The following is a 23,920-nucleotide window of genomic DNA, read 5'->3' on the forward strand; positions in this document are numbered from 1 at the left end:
TTGCTGTTATGTTAGCCAATCTGCTAGGTGTGAGGTGATACCTCAGAGTTGTTTTGATTTGCATCTCTCTGATTATAAGAGATGTAGAACACTTCTTCATGTGCTTGTTAATAGTTTTGATTTCTTTATCTGAGAACTGCCTATCCATTTCCCTTGCCCATTTATCAATTGGAGAATGGCTTGATTTTTTGTACAATTGATTTAGCTCATTATAAATATGAGTAATTAAACCTTTGTCAGAGGTTTCTATGAAGATTTTTTCCCAATTTGTTGTTTCCCTTCTGATTTTAGTTATATTGGTTTTGTTTGTACAAAAGCTTTTTAGTTTGATGTAGTCAAAATTATTTATTTTACATTTTGTGATTCTTTCTATATCTTGCTTGGTTTTAAAGCCTTTCCCCTCCCAAAGGTCTGACATGTATACTATTCTGTGTTTACCCAATTTACTTATGGTTTCCTTCTTTATGTTTAAGTCACTCACCCATTTTGAATTTATCTTGGTGTAGGGTGTGAGGTGTTGATCTATTCCTAGTCTCTCCCACACTGTCTTCCAATTTTCCCAGCAGTTTTTATCGAATAGTGGATTTTTGTCCCAAAAGCTGGGATCTTTGGGTTTATCGTATACTGTCTTGCTGAGGTCATTTTCCCCCAGTCTATTCCACTGATCTTCCTTTCTGTTTCTTAGCCAGTACCAAATTGTTTTGATGACTGCTGCTTTGTAATATAGTTTTAGGTCAGGGACTGCAAGGCCCCCATCATATGTGTTTTTTTTCATTATATCCCTGGATATCCTTGATCTTTTGTTCTTCCAAATGAACTTTGTTATGGTTTTTTCTAAATCAGTGAAGAAGTATTTTGGTAGTTCAATGGGTATGGCACTAAATAGATAAATAAGTTTGGGTAGGATGGTCATTTTTATTATATTGGCTCGTCCTATCCATGAGCAGTTAATGTTTTTCCATTTGTTCAAGTCTAGTTTTAGTTGTGTGGCGAGTGTTTTGTAGTTGTGTTCATATAGTTCCTGTGTTTGTCTTGGGAGATAGATTCCTAGGTATTTTATTTTGTCTAAGGTGATTTTGAATGGGATTTCTCTTTCTAGTTCTTGCTGCTGAGCTGTGTTGGAGATATATAGAAAAGCTGATGATTTATGTGGGTTTATTTTGTATCCTGCAACTTTGCTAAAGTTGTTGATTATTTCAATTAGCTTTTTGGTTGAATCTCTAGGATTCTTTAAGTAGACCATCATGTCATCCGCAAAGAGTGATAACTTGGTCTCCTCCTTGCCTATTTTGATGCCTTCAATTCCTTTATCTTCTCTAATTGCTACTGCTAGTGTTTCTAGTACAATGTCAAATAGTAGAGGTGATAATGGGCATCCTTGTTTCACTCCTGATCTTATTGGGAATGCATCTAGTTTATCCCCATTGCAGATGATATTAGCTGTTGGTTTTAGATATATACTGTTTATTATTTTTAGGAATGACCCTTCTATTCCTATGCTTTCTAGTGTTTTTAATAGGAATGAGTGTTGTATTTTATCAAAGGCTTTTTCTGCATCTATTGAGATAATCATGTGGTTCTTGCTAGTTTGCTTGTTGATGTGGTCAATTATGTGGATGGTTTTCCTAATGTTGAACCAGCCCTGCATCCCTGGTATAAATCCTACTTGATCATGGTGGATGACCCTTCTGATCACTTGCTGGAGTCTTTTTGCTAGTATCCTATTTAAGATTTTTGCATCTATATTCATTAGGGAGATTGGTCTATAATTTTCTTTCTCCATTTTTGAACTGCCTGGTTTTAGAATCAGTACCATGTTTGTGTCATAAAAGGAGTTTGGTAGAACTCCCTCTTTGCTTATTATGTCAAATAGTTTGTATAGTATTGGGATTAACTGTTCTCTGAATGTTTGATAGAATTCACTGCTGAATCCCTCAGGCCCTGGGGATTTTTTCTTAGGAAGTTCTTTGATGGCTTGTTGGATTTCATTTTCTGATATGGGATTATTTAAGAATTCTATTTCTTCTTCTGTTAGTCTAGGCAGTTTGTATTTTTGTATATATTCATCCATATCACCTAGGTTGGTATATTTATTGCCATATAATTGGGCAAAGTAGTTTTTAATGATTGCCTTAATTTCCTCTTCATCGGAGGTGATGTCCCCCTTTTCATCTTTGATGCTGTTAATTTGCTTTTCTTCCTTCCTTTTTTAAATTAGATTGACCAGTACTTTTTCTATTTTGTTTGTTTCAACGATTTTCTAAATTGTCTGTTTTGTGAATGAGATGCTTCACATTTTACCTAATTTTTTCATTCTTTTTGTTTTGTTTTATAGTGTCCTGCTGCCTTGTGAGGTCACTTGATTCTAGTTGTTTTACTCTGGTTCTTTTCCCAATTGTCTTCAGACTCTCTTAGTTGTGTTTTGAGTTCTTCTACAGCCTGTATCCAATTCGCTGGGATTTATGGTTTATCGTTTGCTGATCTCTCCCCCTCTCTTCCATTTGCTGAGTAGTTGCTATCTATTGTAGTTTTTCTTCTTTGTTGTTGTTTGCTCAAATTCACCCCTTCTTTACTCCCCGTATTTGTCTGTGCTCTTGTTCCTCTCATTTTCTTTGTTTTTTGGGGACTTCTATCAGAATTCTCTGATAGAAGTCTCTGAGAGAAGACTCTGAATGATCGTAAGGCATGGAACATGATCTTCAGAAAGGCAAGAGAGCTGGGTCTCCAACCAAGAATCAGCTACCCAGCAAAACTGACTATATACTTCCAAGGGAAAGTATGGGCATTCAACAAAATAGAAGACTTCCAACTTTTTGCAAAGAAAAGACCAGAGCTCTGTGGAAAGTTTGATACCGAAAATCAAAGAGCAAGGAATACCTGAAAAGGTAAATATTAAGGAAAGGGGAAAAATGTTATCTTCTTTTACTCAAACTCTCTTCTATAAGGACTACATTTATATCAACCTATGTATACTAATATGTGGGGAAAATGTAATGTATAAATAGGGGGTAAAGAAAGACCAAATAGAATAATGGTTCTCACACAAAGATTCACAGGGGAAGGGGAGGGGAAGAAAACTCCTATAAGAAGGAGAGGAAGAGAGGGGGGGGGGTTTACTCAAACCTCAATCTCAGGGAAATCAACTCTGAGAGGGAAAAACATCCAGATCCATTGGGATCTTGAATTCTATCTTACCCAACAAGGGTAAGGAGAAGGGAAAACCAAGGGGGGGAGGGGGAGAGGGAGAACAAAAAGGGAGGGAAAGAGAGGGGGGAGGGGGAGGGAACAAAAAGGGAGGGACTAAAAAGGGAAACATCAAGGGAGGGGACAAGGGGGACTGATTCAAAGTAAATCACTGGACTAAAAGGTAGAGCCGAAGAAGAAAAGGTTAGAATTAGGGAAGGCAATCAAAATGCCAGGGAGTCCACAAATGACAATCATAACTTTGAACGTGAATGGGATGAACTCACCCATAAAACGTAGACGAATAGCAGAATGGATTAGAATCCAAAACCCTACCATATGTTGTCTTCAAGAAACACACATGAGGCGGGTTGACACCCACAAGGTCAGAATTAAAGGATGGAGTAAGACCTTCTGGGCCTCAACTGATAGAAAGAAGGCAGGAGTGGTAATCATGATATCTGATAAAGCCAATGCAAAAATAGACCTGATCAAAAGGGATAGGGAAGGTAATTATATTTTGTTAAAAGGGACTCTAGACAATGAGGAAATATCATTAATCAACATGTATGCACCAAATAATATAGCACCCAAATTTCTAATGGAGAAACTAGGAGAATTGAAGGAAGAAATAGACAATAAAACCATACTAGTGGGAGACTTAAACCAACCATTATCAAATTTAGATAAATCAAATCAAAAAATAAATAAGAAAGAGGTAAAAGAAGTGAATGAAATCTTAGAAAAATTAGAATTAATAGACATATGGAGAAAAATAAATAGGGATAAAAAGGAATACACCTTCTTCTCAGCACCACATGGCACATTCACAAAAATTGACCATACATTAGGTCACAGAAACATAGCACACAAATGCAAAAAAGCAGAAATAATGAATGCAGCCTTCTCAGATCACAAGGCAATAAAAATAATGATTAGTAATGGTACATGGAAAACCAAATCTAAAACCAATTGGAAATTAAACAATATGATACTCCAAAACCGTTTAGCTAAAGAAGAAATCATAGAAACAATTAATAATTTCATCAAGGAAAATGACAATGGCGAAACATCCTTTCAAACCTTTTGGGATGCAGCCAAAGCGGTAATCAGAGGCAAATTCATATCCCTGAAAGCTCATATTAACAAACAAGGGAGAGCAGAGATCAATCAATTGGAAATGCAATTGAAAAAACTCGAAAGCGATCAAATTAAAAACCCCCAGCAGAAAACCAAATTAGAAATCCTAAAAATTAAGGGAGAAATTAATAAAATCGAAAGTGATAGAACTATTGATTTAATAAATAAGACAAGAAGCTGGTACTTTGAAAAAACAAACAAAATAGACAAAGTACTGGTCAACCTAATTAAAAAAAGGAAGGAAGAAAAGCAAATTCACAGCATTAAAGATGAAAAGGGGGACAGCACCTCAAATGAGGAGGAAATTAAGGCAATCATTAGAAATTACTTTGCCCAATTATATGGCAATAAATACACCAATTTAGGAGAAATGGATGAATATATACAAAAATACAAACTGCCTAGACTAACAGAAGAGGAAATAGAATTCTTAAATAATCCCATATCAGAAATTGAAATCCATCAAGCCATCAAAGAACTTCCTAAGAAAAAATCCCCAGGGCCTGATGGATTCACCTGTGAATTCTATCAAACATTCAGAGAACAGTTGACCCCAATACTATACAAACTATTTGACATAATAAGCAAAGAGGGAGTTCTACCAAACCCCTTTTACGACACAAACATGGTACTGATTCCAAAACCAGGCAGGTCAAAAACAGAGAAAGAAAACTATAGACCAATCTCCCTAATGAATATAGATGCAAAAATTTTAAATAGGATACTAGCAAAAAGACTACAGCAAGTGATCAGAAGGATCATTCACCATGATCAAGTAGGATTCATACCAGGGATGCAGGGCTGGTTCAACATTAGGAAAACCATCCACATAATTGACCACATCAACAAGCAAACTAGCAAGAACCACATGATTATTTCTAGTGTTTTTAATAGGAATGAGTGTTGTATTTTATCAAAGGCTTTTTCTGCGTCTATTGAGATAATCATGTGGTTCTTGTTGGTTTGCTTGTTGATGTGGTCAATTATGTGGATGGTTTTCCTAATGTTGAACCAGCCCTGCATCCCTGGTTTGAATCCTACTTGATCATGGTGAATGATCCTTCTGATCACTTGCTGGAGTCTTTTTGCTAGTATCCTATTTAAGATTTTTTGCATCTATATTCATTAGGGAGATTGGCCTATAGTTTTCTTTCTCTGTTTTTGACCTGCCTGGCTTTGGAATCAGTACCATGTTTGTGTCATAAAAGGAGTTTGGTAGAACTCCCTCTTTGCTTATTATGTCAAATAGTTTGTATAGTATTGGGATTAACTGTTCTCTGAATGTTTGATAGAATTCACTGCTGAATCCCTCAGGCCCTGGGGATTTTTCCTTAGGAAGTTCTCACACAAAGATTCACATGGGAAGGGGAGGGGAAGAAAACTCCTATAAGAAGGAGAGGAAGAGGGGGGGGGGTTACTTAAACCTCAATCTCAGGGAAATCAACTCTGAGAGGGAAAAACATCCAGATCCATTGGGATCTTGAATTCTATCTTACCCAACAAGGGTAAGGAGAAGGGAAAAACAAGGGGGGGAGGGGGAGAGGGAGAACAAAAAGGGAGGGAAAGAGAGGGGGGAGGGGGAGGGAAGAAAAAGGGAGGGACTAAAAAGGGAAACATCAAGGGAGGGGACAAGGGGGACTGATTCAAGGTAAATCACTGGACTAAAAGGTAGAGCCGAAGAAGAAAAGGTTAGAATTAGGGAAGGCAATCAAAATGCCAGGGAGTCCACAAATGACAATCATAACTTTGAACGTGAATGGGATGAACTCACCCATAAAACGTAGACGAATAGCAGAATGGATTAGAATCCAAAACCCTACCATATGTTGTCTTCAAGAAACACACATGAGGTGGGTTGACACCCATAAGGTCAGAATTAAAGGATGGAGTAAGACCTTCTGGGCCTCAACTGATAGAAAGAAGGCAGGAGTGGTAATCATGATATCTGATAAAGCCAATGCAAAAATAGACCTGATCAAAAGGGATAGGGAAGGTAATTATATTTTGTTAAAAGGGACTCTAGACAATGAGGAAATATCATTAATCAACATGTATGCACCAAATAATATAGCACCCAAATTTCTAATGGAGAAACTAGGAGAATTGAAGGAAGAAATAGACAATAAAACCATACTAGTGGGAGACTTAAACCAACCATTATCAAATTTAGATAAATCAAATCAAAAAATAAATAAGAAAGAGGTAAAAGAAGTAAATGAAATCCTAGAAAAATTAGAATTAATAGACATATGGAGAAAAATAAATAGGGATAAAAAGGAATACACCTTCTTCTCAGCACCACATGGCACATTCACAAAAATTGACCATACATTAGGTCACAGAAACATAGCACACAAATGCAAAAAAGCAGAAATAATGAATGCAGCCTTCTCAGATCACAAGGCAATAAAAATAATGATTAGTAATGGTACATGGAAAACCAAATCTAAACCCAATTGGAAATTAAACAATATGATACTCCAAAACCGTTTAGTTAAAGAAGAAATCATAGAAACAATTAATAATTTCATCGAGGAAAATGACAATGGCGAAACATCCTTTCAAACCTTTTGGGATGCAGCCAAAGCGGTAATCAGAGGTAAATTCATATCCCTGAATGCTTATATTAACAAACAAGGGAGAGCAGAGATCAATCAATTGGAAATGCAAATGAAAAAACTCGAAAGCGATCAAATTAAAAACCCCCAGCAGAAAACCAAATTAGAAATCCTAAAAATTAAGGGAGAAATTAATAAAATCGAAAGTGATAGAACTATTGATTTAATAAATAAGACAAGAAGCTGGTACTTTGAAAAAACAAACAAAATAGACAAAGTACTGGTCAATCTAATTAAAAAAAGGAAGGAAGAAAAGCAAATTCACAGCATTAAAGATGAAAAGGGGGGACAGCACCTCCGATGAAGAGGAAATTAAGGCAATCATTAGAAATTACTTTATGGATTCTTTTAAAGGAGCTGTGACCTCTGTCTTTCAGCTCTTTCTTTCATTTGTTTTTATAATTCATATTTTTCCTTCTTTAATTTTACCTCTTATTTAGTTTTTTCCTTTCATAATCTCTCCAGTTCCTCTTTTTTCAGCTTTCTCTCTATTTCATCTTTCACAGCCCTCAAAGACATGCTGTTGTCCTCTTTAGCTTTTCTATGTCCATGATGGGCCAGTCTGGGCAATTGTTCTTAAAATAGTCCTTAATCTCTCAGGAATGATTCTTTACAAAATGAATCCTTATGAGTCTGGCATCTATCCCTCTGGACACATCCATGCCAAGATACCTAGAACCTAGTTCAACTGTCATAGAACCGTCATAAAACTGAGATGGTCTCTTCTCTCCCTGTCTGAGGTCATCAAATTTAGTCCAATCACTTGGCCTGTCAGAGCAAGCTTTCATTCCCTTTAATAATGCATTTCTAGTCTCACATAGATGGATGTAATCTTTGGCTGAATTAAAATTCCATTTCAGGTTTTCTAGGGGCCAACATACTGCATCATCACTTTGAGACCCATTCACAATGGAAAGGATCATGTTCCTTTCACCACCCATTAACCCATTAAAATAGATTGAAGTAATTTCATAACATCTGGTCCCTTCATGTTTGCCAAAAATGTAATAATTAAAATTAGGAGACTAGCCATAAATTAATATTTATATTAATCAAAGATAGTAGGGGAAAAAGAAAGATGGAAAAATAAGAGTGAGAAATATAAAGGTACTTTCCTTATTGCTTCATTTAGGTGGCTATTCTATGGCCTCCTAGAGGGCCCCTAGCCACCCTCACAGGCAGGTCTGGTTAGCAACAAACATGGAAGAAAAGAGGCCAAAATTCACCCATACCTCACTTTATCAAATTTATTCTTCTATTCATTATTTACTAAGTCTCACACGTGACATCTCCAGGGCTAGTCATGCTTTCTAATTTGACTGTGCCTCCCATTGGTGCTGTGCAGGGGAAGATTGCCCAGCCCCCTGTCTCTTCATATTCTTGTCTCCATTGCTGTCTTTTTCCAGCTGCCATTCTATCCTCATCACCTAATCTACTCCATGATTTCCCTCACATAGTCATTGCTTCCAGGTCCCATGCGAGGTACATGTAGTGGAAAGGGGGAAGGGCATATTTCCTTTCACAATCTCCCCTTTCATTCTTTGGAAGACCAGCATGTTAAATCTCCTCACTTGGGTGTTCTCGGAGATGTAACATGACACGTCTCCCCCAATGAATCGTTCTGCATATGGAGCCTAAACATTTAAAGATTCTCTTCCTAGAGGTACCTCCAGGAATGCAGGGTCTTGGGCACGACCCTAGGAGAGAGCTTTAATGATCTTCACACACATAAATGTTCAACCTTCCCAGAAGTTTGGAAAGAATTTGATGTGCAATTGGGTAACAGAAAGGACATGGTGCCCATAGTCTGAAGCTGTCAGGGATTAATCTAATCACTGCATGAACCCCCAAAACATATAGTCTACCATAATGCTTGGAATCACCGCAGAAAGAAATTCGTTAAAGTTGAAAGAAGCACATGGTTATCCCAGAGGAAAAATAGCTTCCCAACAAAACTAGCCAACTCTTTACTGTTTGAGGTGCCATTCACACAATTTTAGCTCACATCTCTTTGGTCAGTGTGGGCACCTCCAAGGGGTTCCCACTAAATGGGAAAAGCTGCAAGAGGACTAAGAGTGAAGCAGGCTATGCTCTTCCTTCCAAAAAGGTGATGGAGTCAAGTTTCTGTATGAGACACATTTTCAGATACAGAAAATGCGATGCGTTTTTTTTTAATCTCTTACCTTCTGTCATAAAACCAATAAATCAGAAGAGTGGGAATTTTTGGCGATGGGGTTGAGTGACTTGCCCAGGGCTTACAAAGCTAGGAAGTGTTTGGAGGTGAGATTTGAACTCAGGGTCTCCCATCTCTAGACCTGGCTCTTTGTCCACTGAACCACCCAGATGCCCCGTAATATCGTTCAATTTTTAAATGCTATTTATTGTAAGGAATCTTTTTTTATTTTGGTGATCAGTGTCATTTAAGGATAAATTTTTTAAAAAGAAATAAGTAATGACTATTCCAACAAAGTAAATTCCTTATGGCTCTGGTCAATAGAATAAAATAGTGTTGGCATTCATCTCAGTTACTGTAACAGAAAAGATGCGATTGAACATGATCCCTTAGAAAATTATAGTATGCGGGGCAGCTGGGTGGCTTAGTGGATTGAGAGCCAGGCCAGGAGGCAGGAGGTCCTAGGTTCAAATCTGGCCTCAGACACTTCCTAGCTGTGTGGCCCTGGGAAAGTTACTTGACCCCCATTGTCTAGCCTTTACTGCTCTTCTGCCTTGGAACCAATACACAGTATTGATTCCAAGATGGAAGGTAAGTGTTTAAAGGGAAAAAAAAGAATAAAGAAAAAAGAAAATTATATTATGCTTACAGATGATACATCATGAAATAATATAAATCTTCTGTATGTATGCACCAAGTAGTATAATTATCTGTGAAGAGAGGACTGAGAGTACAGACAGTCAAAGTGAAAAAGAAAGACTGAATGTAGAGACAACGTTACGGAGTTTGAGTTCTAGTCTCAGCTTTTAGGATTTGTTCAAATCACTCAGACACTCTGAGCTCATGGCCTGAGCTGTGAATGCAATGAGAATGCTTCCCCTGCCTGTGCTCCAAGTTTCTTGTGAGGATCTAACATGAATATGAGTAAAAGTCTTTATCAGTGAAGTCTTCCTTTAGTTGTGAGCTAATGGCATGTTGGAATGATTGATTCTGCCCATTTGTGTTTGTAGACTTTTCTCTTTGCCTGGGAAAATAGAATGAAAAGCAGTTTTTATTCTGCCAGTGGAGGAAAAGGGATGTATATGTGTTGAAGTGACTATGGGTATATGTTGTTTGTTTCTTTCAGAAGGAAAGATCAGACTTGAAATGAAAGAGATGACTGCAGAGCTAAGCCTGTCTGGGGAAGAAACTCAGAGGCAAAGATGCGTTGGTGATGGTGCCTGTGATTCCACTTGGAGAGAAAACTTGGATGTACATCAGAAAATCCACACTGGAGGGAAGCCTTACGAATGTAATCAATGTGGTAAAACATTTGAAAAGAGAGCTTATCTTACTGTACATCAGAGAATCCACACTGGAGAGAAATCTTATGAATGTAATCAGTGTGGAAAGGCTTTTTCACAGAAGTCTGGTCTTACTTTACATCAGAGAACCCACACTGGAGAGAAATCTTATGACTGTTACCGGCTTAGTAAAATCCTCAGTCAAAAGTCAACCCTTATTTCCCCTCAGGCACTGCCAACTCAGTAAACAACAGTCCTTGGGGGCAGCTGTGTGGACCCCAGCCATACCTTTGAGAACGTTTGCTCTACTGATGACCCTGGGGTCAGGCTGCTGATTAAAGGAAGATTGCAGGGACCCTGGACTGGCCCTGGACGTGGGGCTTCAGCACATTGATCAGACATGGTCCCAGGCTGTGCCTAATGATGGAGGAGCACACAAGTAAGAGAAATGGTTTTGTCTCACTTGGAAGTAATCCAATGCTAACGTTTACATAATTCAAGCTGAATCCCTTTCTTTTTCCCGATGGAATCATGAGTATGATTACCACTTCAGTTTAGGAAGATGAGAATTAGAGACTGCTTGGTGTCTCTTGACATGAGACTTCAGGGGCCTAGAAGGGAGCCTCCGTGATCTTCAGTGTTAGGTCTAGTCATTTAAAGGTGATTAGGTACAAGAAAAAGAGAGTCACATACTGAAGCCAGAGCGTGCATTGACTACTAGGAAAGACATCCGAATGCAGAATAGAGATTGAGATTGGGGCCTAGTATCAGCCCTGGCCTAGTCTGTTAGTAAACATTAAAGAAGCATCTACTATGTTCTAGCCTCTGAGGACACAAAGGGAAACAAAACACAGTCCCTGTTGTCAGAGCTCAGAATCTAGTATACAAACATAGTGATAGTTCAGGAAGAAGTAAAAGATCATGAACCTGACTGTTAAATGATCCAGGGAAAAGAAGGTGTTTTATGAATGGAAATCCATTTAGTTAAACAGGGAAATAAGTGAATAGAAGTATGAGAACAATTCAGTTTAAGAAGGGCAGAATTGAGGAACAAAGAGTAAAAATCAAAATCATAAGGAAAAAATAATATCTAGCAGTTAAATAGCACCTACTGTGTGCAGTGCATTTTATCAATATTAGCTCATTTGGTTCTCATAAGAACCATAAGGGTTCAGTGTAATAATTATTCTCATTTTACAAGTGAAGCAACCTGCATAAGCAGAGGTCTTATGACTTGCCCAGGATCACAGTACTAGCAAATGTCTGGGATTGGTATGCTTCTATCCAGTGTACCAGAAAACTCCAAATGCTCATATATGAGTGAGGTTGAAAATGAGAGAAGTTTACAAACTTTCTTGCTGAGGGATGAATATGCCTTTTTTTTTGTTTCTTTTTAGCTCCTTAGCCAATCAGCAAAATGAATGGCAATTTACCATTTAAAATTCTTATTACTTTATCCATTGTGCCACTTAGCTGCTTAATTGGAATTGGTTGATAAGAGCAGTAACCATTGTTACAGTAGCCATGAATGTAGCTGAAGCAAACACTATGGAAGCATTTAGAGTTTGATCAAACATCAAAGACTCCAAGATAATTCACCATATCTACACACGTTGCCAATCATCTTGTCATTTGCAACATGAGAAATATGGAAACCAGTTTTAGATGACTGCACATGTATAACCTATATCAGATTGCTTGCCTTCTCAAGGAGCAGTGTGAGAAAGTAGGGAGGGAGAGAATTTGAAACTCAGAATAAGAAAAAAAAATGCTGGGTCACCAGAGCCAAGATGGCAGACAGAAATCAGGGATTTACCTCAGGTTTCCCAAATTCTCCTCGATATGACTTTAAAATAATGTCTCTGAACATTCTGGAACAGAAGAACTCCAAAAAGGATGCGGTAAAGAATTTTTCTGCCTAGAGACTTTAGAAGGCCATCAGGAAAGGTAACTCCCACCATGGTGAAAGTGGAGCAAAGTCTAGCACAGGCTATACCCTAACAGAATAATAGCAAGGCCATGCCTTACTCTGTCAGCAGCAAAGCCATGTGCCCTGACCCATCAGCAGCAGGCCCTTAAGGGAACTGAATTGGCAGAAGCAACTTCTGAAGCTCTTAGTCCACAGACAGTAAAGGGCAGGGGGCGGTCAGACAATTTAACAGGAGATCAAAGGTCCTTTTTCTAGCATTGGATGCAGGAGTCTGTTTCATAGCTCATATGTGGGTTCTAGTTCCAGGCCTGGTGGCAGTCCCAATGTAAGAAATACCATTAGCTACAAGCACTAGAAATAGTAGAATTTGCACCCATGAGGGATTTGGGATGCTGATCACAGTTCCAAAATGTGAAATAAAAGGCTGGTTATTCACTGTCCAGAGTATAAGCCAAGAGAGTAGTGAACACACCTCTTTGTACATCACATCACCTTGGAAGAAGTGAAAACGTATAGAACCACTACACCCCATTCCAGAGCCACCTCTGAAAACACTTACATTTCAAAACTAAACACGAGGTTTCAAGCAATGACTCCTCTACCCCAGGAGCAGACTTCAAATTTAGCATAAAAGTCAGGAAATAGGCTACAGGGACTTCCGGTTAAGATGGCGGCTTAGAGAAAGCTAAAGTTCAGATCTCCGGAAAACCCTTCCCGACCGATCTCAAACTATAAGCTCCTAAGGTGCCGAAATTCAAAACGATCAACAGCACAGACCCTGGGAACCCTCCTCCTGGACCTGGACCCGGTTCAAAAGGTACGGCTCCCCTCAAAAGCCAGAACCCGAGATCACTCGGACCTCAGGGGTAGGAGCGCAGAGTCCAAGGCTCCCGGAAGCCGCAGCCCGGTGGGGCTCAGAGAGCAGGGTCCTCGGAACAACAACCCTCAGGGCCTTCTACCCGAGTCCGGGTGAAAGTTACTGCCTGGGGCTTCCGCTGCAGAGAGCTGGTCGAAACAACAGCAACCCTCAGGGCGGGCAAGACAGCCTCACGGGCTGGATCCTGCTATCCAAGTCTCAGTGAAAGTCTTTGCCCTCGGAGCTTGGGGAAGCTGCAGCCCATCCCCCGCAGGCCGAAGAAACAGCCTCACGGCCAGCGATTCTGAAGGCAACTTCCGGAAAGCGAGCCGGGGGGAGAGTGTGGCCTTGTGGTCCGACCCTTCCATTCCAGTTCCAGTGAGGCATATTCAGTTTAACCCAGGGAAAGCTCATAGAACCAACATCTGCCCAGGACTAAAGCCTCTGAACACCAGACAGAGATAAGAAAAGCTAATCCTCCACATTCAGAGATGACAAACTCCACAGAAGCACAGAAGCCCCAAAATACCAAGAAAAATAAGAAGAAAGGGGCGACTTTGGACACATTCTATGGAGCCAAAATACAAAATACAGAGCAGATAGAAGAAGATATACAAGAAAATTCTCCAAAATCTTCCAAAGGAAATAGAAACTCTCCACAAACCCATGAAGAATTTGAATCAGAAATGACCAAAAAGATGGAAGCCCTCTGGGAGGAAAAGTTGGAAATATTGCAAAAGAAATTCACGCATCTACAAAACCAGTTTGACCAAACTGTAAAAGAAAACCAGGCTTTAAAGCAAGAACTAATAAAGCAAAGCCAAAACACCAAGAAATTAGAAGAGAACATAAAATATCTCACCAACAAGGTGATAGATCTGGAAAATAGAGGGAGAAGAGAAAATTTAAGAATAATTGGACTCCCAGAAAAGCCAGAAATAAACACCAAACTGGACATGGTGATACAAGATATAATCAAAGAAAATTGCCCAGAGATTCTAGAACAAGGGGGCAATACAGCCACTGACAGAGCTCACAGAACACCTTCTACACTAAACCCCCAAAAGACAACTCCCAGGAATGTAATTGCCAAATTCCAAAGCTATCAAACAAAAGAAAAAATCCTACAGGAAGCCAGAAAAAGACAATTTAGATATAAAGGAATGCCAATCAGGGTCACACAAGACCTTGCAAGTTCTACTCTGAATGATCGTAAGGCATGGAACATGATCTTCAGAAAGGCAAGAGAGCTGGGTCTCCAACCAAGAATCAACTACCCAGCAAAACTGACTATATACTTCCAAGGAAAAGTATGGGCATTCAACAAAATAGAAGACTTCCAACTTTTTGCAAAGAAAAGACCAGAGCTATGTGGAAAGTTTGATACTGAAAATCAAAGAGCAAGGAATACCTGAAAAGGTAAATATTAAGGAAAGGGGAAAAATGTTATCTTCTTCTTTTACTCAAACTCTCTTCTATAAGGACTACATTTATATCAATCCATGTATACTAACATGTGGGGAAAATGTAATGTATAAATAGGGGGTAAAGAAAGACCAAATAGAATAATGGTTCTCACACAAAGATTCACATGGGAAGGGGAGGGGAAGAAAACTCCTATAAGAAGGAGAGGAAGAGAGGGGGTGGGGTTTACTCAAACCTCAATCTCAGGGAAATCAACTCTGAGAGGGAAAAACATCCAGATCCATTGGGATCTTGAATTCTATCTTACCCAACAAGGGTAAGGAGAAGGGAAAACCAAGGGGGGGAGGGGGAGAGGGAGAACAAAAAGGGAGGGAAAGAGGGGGGGAGGAGGAGGGAAGAAAAAGGGAGGGACTAAAAAGGGAAACATCAAGGGAGGGGACAAGGGGGACTGATTCAAAGTAAACCACTGGACTAAAAGGTAGAGCCGAAGAAGAAAAGGTTAGAATTAGGGAAGGCAATCAAAATGCCAGGGAGTCCACAAATGACAATCATAACTTTGAACGTGAATGGGATGAACTCACCCATAAAACGTAGACGAATAGCAGAATGGATTAGAATCCAAAACCCTACCATATGTTGTCTTCAAGAAACATACATAAGGCGGGTTGACACCCACAAGGTCAGAATTAAAGGATGGAGTAAGACCTTCTGGGCCTCAACTGATAGAAAGAAGGCAGGAGTGGTAATCATGATATCTGATAAAGCCAATGCAAAAATAGACCTGATCAAAAGGGATAGGGAAGGTAATTATATTTTGTTAAAAGGGACTCTAGACAATGAGGAAATATCATTAATCAACATGTATGCACCAAATAATATAGCACCCAAATTTCTAATGGAGAAACTAGGCGAATTGAAGGAAGAAATAGACAATAAAACCATACTAGTGGGAGACTTAAACCAACCATTATCAAATTTAGATAAATCAAATAAAAAAATAAATAAGAAAGAGGTAAAAGAAGTGAATGAAATCTTAGAAAAATTAGAATTAATAGACATAGGGAGAAAAATAAATAGGGATAAAAAGGAATACACCTTCTTCTCAGCACCACATGGCACATTCACAAAAATTGACCATACATTAGGTCACAGAAACATAGCACACAAATGCAAAAAAGCAGAAATAATGAATGCAGCCTTCTCAGATCACAAGGCAATAAAAATAATGATTAGTAATGGTACATGGAAAACCAAATCTAAAACCAATTGGAAATTAAACAATATGATACTCCAAAACCGTTTAGTTAAAGAAGAAATCATAGAAACAATTGATAATTTCATCGAGGAAAATGACAATGGCGAAACATCCTTTCAAACCTTTTGGGATGCAGCCAAAGCGGTAATCAGAGGCAAATTCATATCCCTGAAAGCTTATATTAACAAACAAGGGAGAGCAGAGATCAATCAATTGGAAATGCAATTGAAAAAACTCGAAAGCGATCAAATTAAAAACCCCCAGCAGAAAACCAAATTAGAAATCCTAAAAATTAAGGGAGAAATTAATAAAATTGAAAGTGATAGAACTATTGATTTAATAAATAAGACAAGAAGCTGGTACTTTGAAAAAACAAACAAAATAGACAAAGTACTGGTCAACCTAATTAAAAAAAGGAAGGAAGAAAAGCAAATTCACAGCATTAAAGATGAAAAGGGGGACAGCACCTCCAATGAGGAGGAAATTAAGGCAATCATTAGAAATTACTTTGCCCAATTATATGGCAATAAATACACCAATTTAGGAGAAATGGATGAATATATACAAAACTACAAACTGCCTAGACTAACAGAAGAGGAAATAGAATTCTTAAATAATCCCATATCAGAAATTGAAATCCATCAAGCCATCAAAGAACTTCCAAAGAAAAAATCCCCAGGGCCTGATGGATTCACCTGTGAATTCTATCAGACATTCAGAGAACAGTTAATCCCAATACTATACAAACTATTTGACATAATAAGCAAAGAGGGAGTTCTACCAAACTCCTTTTACGACACAAACATGGTACTGATTCCAAAACCAGGCAGGTCAAAAACAGAGAAAGAAAACTATAGGCCAATCTCCCTAATGAATATAGATGCAAAAATCTTAAATAGGATACTAGCAAAAAGACTCCAGCAAGTGATCAGAAGGATCATTCACCATGATCAAGTAGGATTTATACCAGGGATGCAGGGCTGGTTCAACATTAGGAAAACCATCCACATAATTGACCACATTAACAAGCAAACTAGCAAGAACCACATGATTATCTCAATAGATGCAGAAAAAGCCTTTGATAAAATACAACACTCATTCCTATTAAAAACACTAGAAAGCATAGGAATAGAAGGGTCATTCCTAAAAATAATAAACAGTATATATCTAAAACCAACAGCTAATATCATCTGCAATGGGGATAAACTAGATGCATTCCCAATAAGATCAGGAGTGAAACAAGGATGCCCATTATCACCTCTACTATTTGACATTGTACTAGAAACACTAGCAGTAGCAATTAGAGAAGATAAAGGAATTGAAGGTATCAAAATAGGCAAGGAGGAGACCAAGTTATCACTCTTTGCGGATGACATGATGGTCTACTTAAAGAATCCTAGAGATTCAACCAAAAAGCTAATTGAAATAATCAACAACTTTAGCAAAGTTGCAGGATACAAAATAAACCCACATAAATCATCAGCTTTTCTATATATCTCCAACACAGCTCAGCAGCAAGAACTAGAAAGAGAAATCCCATTCAAAATCACCTTAGACAAAATAAAATACCTAGGAATCTATCTCCCAAGACAAACACAGGAACTATATGAACACAACTACAAAACACTCGCCACACAACTAAAACTAGACTTGAACAAATGGAAAAACATTAACTGCTCATGGATAGGACGAGCCAATATAATAAAAATGACCATCCTACCCAAACTTATTTATCTATTTAGTGCCATACCCATTGAACTACCAAAATACTTCTTCACTGATTTAGAAAAAACCATAACAAAGTTCATTTGGAAGAACAAAAGATCAAGGATATCCAGGGAAATAATGAAAAAAAACACATATGATGGGGGCCTTGCAGTCCCTGACCTAAAACTATATCACAAAGCAGCAGTCATCAAAACAATTTGGTACTGGCTAAGAAACAGAAAGGAAGATCAGTGGAATAGACTGGGGGAAAGCGACCTCAGCAAGACAGTATACGATAAACCCAAAGATCCCAGCTTTTGGGACAAAAATCCACTATTGGATAAAAACTGCTGGGAAAATTGGAAGACAGTGTGGGAGAGACTGGGAATAGATCAACACCTCACACCCTACACCAAGATAAATTCAAAATAGGTGAGTGACTTAAACATAAAGAAGGAAACCATAAGGAAATTGGGTAAACACAGAATAGTATACATGTCAGACCTTTGGGAGGGGAAAGGCTTTAAAACCAAGCAAGATATAGAAAGAATCACAAAATGTAAAATAAATAATTTTGACTACATCAAACTAAGAAGCTTTTGTACAAACAAAACCAATATAACTAAAATCAGAAGGGAAACAACAAATTGGGAAAAAATCTTCATAGAAACCTCTGACAAAGGTTTAATTACTCATATTTATAATGAGCTAAATCAATTGTACAAAAAATCAAGCCATTCTCCAATTGATAAATGGGTAAGGGAAATGGATAGGCAGTTCTCAGATAAAGAAATCAAAACTATTAACAAGCACATGAAGAAGTGTTCTACATCTCTTATAATCAGAGGGATGCAAATCAAAACAACTCTGAGGTATCACCTCACACCTAGCAGATTGGCTAACATAACAGCAAAGGAAAGTAATGAATGCTGGAGGGGATGTGGCAAAGTAGGGACATTAATTCATTGCTGGTGGAGTTGTGAACTGATCCAACCATTCTGGAGGGCAATTTGGAACTATGCCCAAAGGGCGACAAAAGAATATCTACCCTTTGACCCAGCCATAGCACTGCTGGGTCTGTACCCCAAAGAGATAATGGACACAAAGACTTGTACAAAAATATTCGTAGCTGAGCTCTTTGTGGTGGCCCAAAACTGGAAAACGAGGGGATGCCCATCAATTGGGGAATGGCTGAACAAACTGTGGTATATGTTGGTGATGGAGTACTATTGTGCTAAAAGGAATAATAAAGTGGAGAAGTTCCATGGAGACTGGAACAACCTCTAGGAAGTGATGCAGAGCGAGAGGAGCAGAACCAGGAGAACATTGTACACAGAGACTAATACACTGTGGTATAATCGAACATAATGGACTTCTCCATTAGTGGCGGTGTAATGTCCCTGAACAACCTGCAGGGATCCAGGAGAAGAAAACACCATTCATAAGCAAAGGATAAACTATGGGAGTGGAAACACCGAGAAAAAGCAACTGCCTGAATACAGAGGTTGAGGGGACATGACAGAGGAGAGACTCTAAATGAACACTCTAATGCAAATACTATCAACAAAGCAATGGGTTCAAATCAAGAAAACATCTAATGCCCAGTGGACTTACGTGTCGGCTATGGGGCGTGGGGGGAGGAAAAGAAAATGATCTATGTCTTTAACGAATAATGGTTGGAAATGATCAAATAAAATATATTAAAAAAAAAAGAAATAGGCTACAGAAATGAGCAAACAACTTTGAAAAAGCACTTCACCATAAAAAGTTGCTGTGGTGACAAGAAGATCAAAACAAATTGAAAATGACAAAGTCTCAAAGAAAAAAGTGAATTGATTTCAGGAACAAAAAATCCTACAAGAGCTCATAAAAGTATTTTAAAACTCAAATAAGAGAAATAGAGGGACTTTGAGAAAATAATTGAGTGATGAATGAAATAAATTTTTTAAAAGGGTCCTTAGTTGGGTAAAAGAAGCACCAAAAATACTGAATAAAAAAATGTTAAAAAAAAGGGCACAAAAATATATTGAATAAATGAACTTCTTTAAAATCAAAATTAGCCAAATTGAAAAAAGATATACAAAAATGTACTGAAGGGAACTTCTTAAAAAGTAGAGCTAGTCAAATGGAAAGTAGAGCTACAAAAGTTAAAAGAAGAAAATAATTTCTTTGAAATTAGAATTGGGCAAGTGGAAGCTAATTCCTCCATGAGATTTTATGAAAAAAAATTTAAATCAAAAGAATACATAAATAGAAAAAAACTAAATATCTCATTGGAAAAATAACTGACCTTGAATTGATGCAGGAGAGATAACTGAATGACTGTACAAACTGAAAAGCATGATTTAAAAAAAAAAAAAAAGCTAAATTCCAGGGCTTCCAGATTAAGCAGGAAATATAGCAAACAATCCTCTGAATTGAAACAAAATTCAAATATTGTGTAGCCACAGTCATTATACCACAACATTTAGCAGCTTTGATATTAAATGACTGGTTAATTTCGAATATGATATTCCAGAGTGTAAAGGAACTAGGATCACAACCAAGCATCATCCACCCAGTAATACTGAGTACAAACATTCATGAAGAAAAAAGGAATGTTTAGTGAAATAGAGTTCTTCTTAAGTATTTTTTTGTGAAAGGGACAGAGCTGAAAATAAAATCTGATTTTCAAATATAAGTCTCAAGAGATGCATAAAAGGAAAGGAAATCCTAGAGCAATCAGTAAATTTAAGCTGCTTACGTTCCTTCGTGAAAAGATGACATTTGTAATTCCTAGGAACCTTATCATTATTAGGGCAGTTTGTAGGGCATGGGTATGAGTTTACTATAATGAGATGAATGCATTAAAATATTAAGGGGTGAGATGGATGTATTGGAAGGAGGGAAGGGAAAAGTCAAATGGGTTAGTTTTCTCACAAAAAAGTCAAAAGAGCTTTTGAAGTGGGGGATTAGGTGGAGTTGTGGAGAAGAATTTATATTTTATTGAAAATTGGCTCAAAGGGCAAATAGAATATACACAACTGAGTATAGAAATACCCTTTGCCTTGTAAGAGGATAGGGAAAGGGGATGAGAAAAGAGAATTGGTTAAGTGGAAAAGGCAGTAATATCCAGTTAATCCTAAGGTAAAAAAGTTTACAGCAAGTTTCTCTAAACATGAAGAATATATGTGTATATTTAGGAAAATGAAAGTTAAAATACCTTAGGTACTTACCTTACACCTATCTGATTGGCTAATTTGTGAGAAAAAAATAACAAATGGGGGAAATTTGAGATGCTTATGTATTGTTGGTGGAACTATGAACTGATTCAAACATTCATGGGAACAATTTAGAAGCTTGCTCAAAAGTTTCTAAAACTATGCAATATCATGACCAGGTCTGTAGCCCAAAGTTATCTTTTTTGGGGGGAAAAAAGGTCTATTTGTACAAAACTTTCTAGTAGTTCATTTTGTGATGGCAAAGAATTGGAACTATGAACTGATTCAAAGTAAAGTGAGCAGAATATGGAGAACATTGAACACAGTAGTTGCAATATTATTCAGTGATCAAGTGTGAATGAATTAACTATTCTTAGCAATACAATGATCCAAGACAATTCTGAAGGTTGCTACTCCCAAATGCTACTCCCAAAGAAAACTGATGGAGTCTGAATGAAGATCAAAGTCTTCCTTGATTAGATTTGCTTTTGTCAGGTCTTGGAATGCAGGGGGAAAAAGAATGCCTCGAATTCTCTTCAACTGGAGACTCAAATCATGTTACTTCAAGAAGCATTTCTCAACCAGTTCTCTTTTATAAAGCACCTACTAAGGGCCAGACAGTAGACTATGTGCTAAGGATTAAAAGGAAAAAAAAGGATGAAATGATAACTCCCTGGAGGACCTTGCATTTTATTGGTTTATGTCAACAAGCATTTATTAAACATTTCGACACCAAGAAATATTAGGCTCTGGAGATACCAGGCTTTGATTAAAAGGAAAAACCAGAAACAAGTTGCAAAAACTATATTCCCTCAAATCCCAGCATGCCCACATGTGCATTTCCATTTCTACTATTGAGGTCTTAGGTCTCAGAAAGGCTTATTAAGTCCTGCAGCAGGCGTGAGAGCCAAAATAGGGGGCCTGTCGAAGAGCCTCGAAGAGCTTTTACTTCTATAAACTTGAAACATAGGAATTAGGAAACAATGGCTGAGGTACTTCCCAGATACAGCTCATAGGCTGCTAAAAGGTCTAGCTCAGAAATTTCCTCATTTCAATCTCTGGAGCTCCTGAAAAGCTTCTGGGGTCAACATGAGTTGTAGGTGCTGAATAAGCAACAAATCTGGACCCAGAGCCATAAACAAGTCCAGGCTAGAAGCTACACAGGACAAGAGAGTTTCCAACAAAGGAATCTGGTTTTCCCACAGGTTCTAAATATGCTTCAAGGAGAAGATGTCCACAAAGGCATGCGAAACCTCAACAGCATCATCGTAGAGTCAGGCTGGCTCCAGAGCTCCCTCCTGAATTTCACAGGTTGGGTTTTCCATATGATATCTCAGAAATGAGGCAAGTCTAAGCAGGGGCTTTCTAAAGGTATCAGAAATAGATCCAAGCTTCCATCTTCCCACAGTGATAGCATTAACAAGGTTCTTCTCCAGCCAGAGTTGTTTTCTGGTAAAAAGCAAAGGGAATGTTGGCTCTGCCTTTTCCCCATCACGTATCCTTATTGGGAAGACTACTACAAATGATCTCATGTAATCTTGTGCTCTAGGCCTTTCCATCTACTTTCCCTTTGATATTTGATTGATTTTTTTTCTTCATGCCTAAAAGGAGATAAACAACTTTCTCCTTCCAGATTGAATCCTTTTGGTGACAAACAAACCAAACCAGAGACAGTGAATTCAGTCTCATGGGCACATCTCTCAGTGGGGATAACCTACCCTGGGAATCAAGTGTTCTGATCCTCTAGGGAAGAGGGAGGCCTGAGACAGCCACTATTTGATAAAATTGCTCAGAGATCTTCTTGTGTCAGTCTTCCTATTGACACTACTGGAATCACTGAGTATGAATAATATAGAGTGTATATGGTTCTAGTGGTTCCATCCATTTCTTGCTAGATGGGTACAATGAGACTCCCACCCTATTTGAGTAGCCCTCTACCCCTCCTAAATCCATGATTTTACCCCTAGTCAGTATAATCCAGTTTAAAGACAATCCATAAGGTGGCTGATTATTTCTTGTGTATTAAAATATATTATTGTACATTGAGTCAGTTAAGGATAATCAACTAATCCCAATATGTAACACAATTCAGAATAAGTGGGCAAGGAAGACTCCCAGACCTCCAGCCTGGATGGTCTGAGTACTGTAGGATAGAAAGTGAATTTAGAGGGAAAATGCTGCTATATGATCTTTTTGCGTGGGTTGGTAGGTAGGAAGGGCATAAAGACAGAAAATAGAGCATACAACATGTTCAGCCTGTCAGTTCCACTTCAGATGGTCAGAGAGAGAGTGGGACAAAAATAGAAGGGATTTTTATGGAGGTTTCAAGATATGGGGGATGTGGGATTGTTAGTCCAGCAGGTGGTGGGATAGAAATATCAGCATTATATTGGCAATCCACAACAAGACAAAGGATTAGATATCAACACTGAGTGCCATAGCCAGTGACCAGACCAGAAGCTCATTTGAAAGTCCTGCCTCTGGAGCTGACCCCATCTCATTCAGATGCTGAGTTGGTGTGTCTGTGGCATTACAAAGAAGCTATTGCAATTGCATGGCAGCCTTCCAGGCTGCAAACCATGGTAGAGGTTGCAGTTCCACCAAGTCTGAGCCCAGTCCAGTTTAAGCATTCAGACATCAATCCTGTGAAATATCAGAAACATATCCCTAAGTCTGCTGCATGAGCACTTTGTTCATTTGAGTCAGCATCTTTAATACATTCATGATTCATTTAGACCTGGAACCCTTCAAGAACCATGAAGCAAATAAAAGTAATTAAAACTGAATATTTCTTGGTAAAGAGGAGACAGATCAAGAGATTATCTTTAAAAATTATTGCAACATACCCACTAAAGAAGTCACTTCCCTATTGAGCCATTGAGATGAATATAACAACCTTCAAGCCTTTTGCCTAAAATTTATATGATTTAGTATGATATTTTAGGACATACACACACTCCCCAACCACTGCTCTGATCTGAATTTGTTCATAGAGCTTACATAGTTCATTTAAATGGGACAACATTCAATGTTATTTGGCAAAATTATGTTTAGCATCTTATGAGCTGGACTTCTGAAAAAATGTATTAAATCCTCAGAAGGCGTCTATCTTTTTCTAAATGAAAACTAGTTTTATTAAGTTTTTGATTT

At 38.1% G+C, this 23,920-nt stretch overlaps 1 protein-coding gene across 1 annotated transcript in view; it reads left to right on the forward strand.

Moving 5' to 3' along the window:
• Nucleotides 1–1,383: 1,383 nt before the first annotated feature.
• LOC100618858 (zinc finger protein 260-like) overlaps nucleotides 1,384–23,920 on the forward strand; it is a 108,465-nt gene continuing 85,928 nt past the window's right edge. The window contains exons 1-2 of the mRNA XM_056814440.1: nucleotides 1,384–2,885; nucleotides 10,241–14,602. The gene's annotated coding sequence lies outside the window, so the exon portion shown is untranslated. The remainder of the gene's footprint in view (nucleotides 2,886–10,240; nucleotides 14,603–23,920) is intronic.

Source organism: Monodelphis domestica, chromosome 2, assembly GCF_027887165.1.
Source record: "Monodelphis domestica isolate mMonDom1 chromosome 2, mMonDom1.pri, whole genome shotgun sequence".
Taxonomy (NCBI): Eukaryota; Metazoa; Chordata; class Mammalia; order Didelphimorphia; family Didelphidae; genus Monodelphis; species Monodelphis domestica.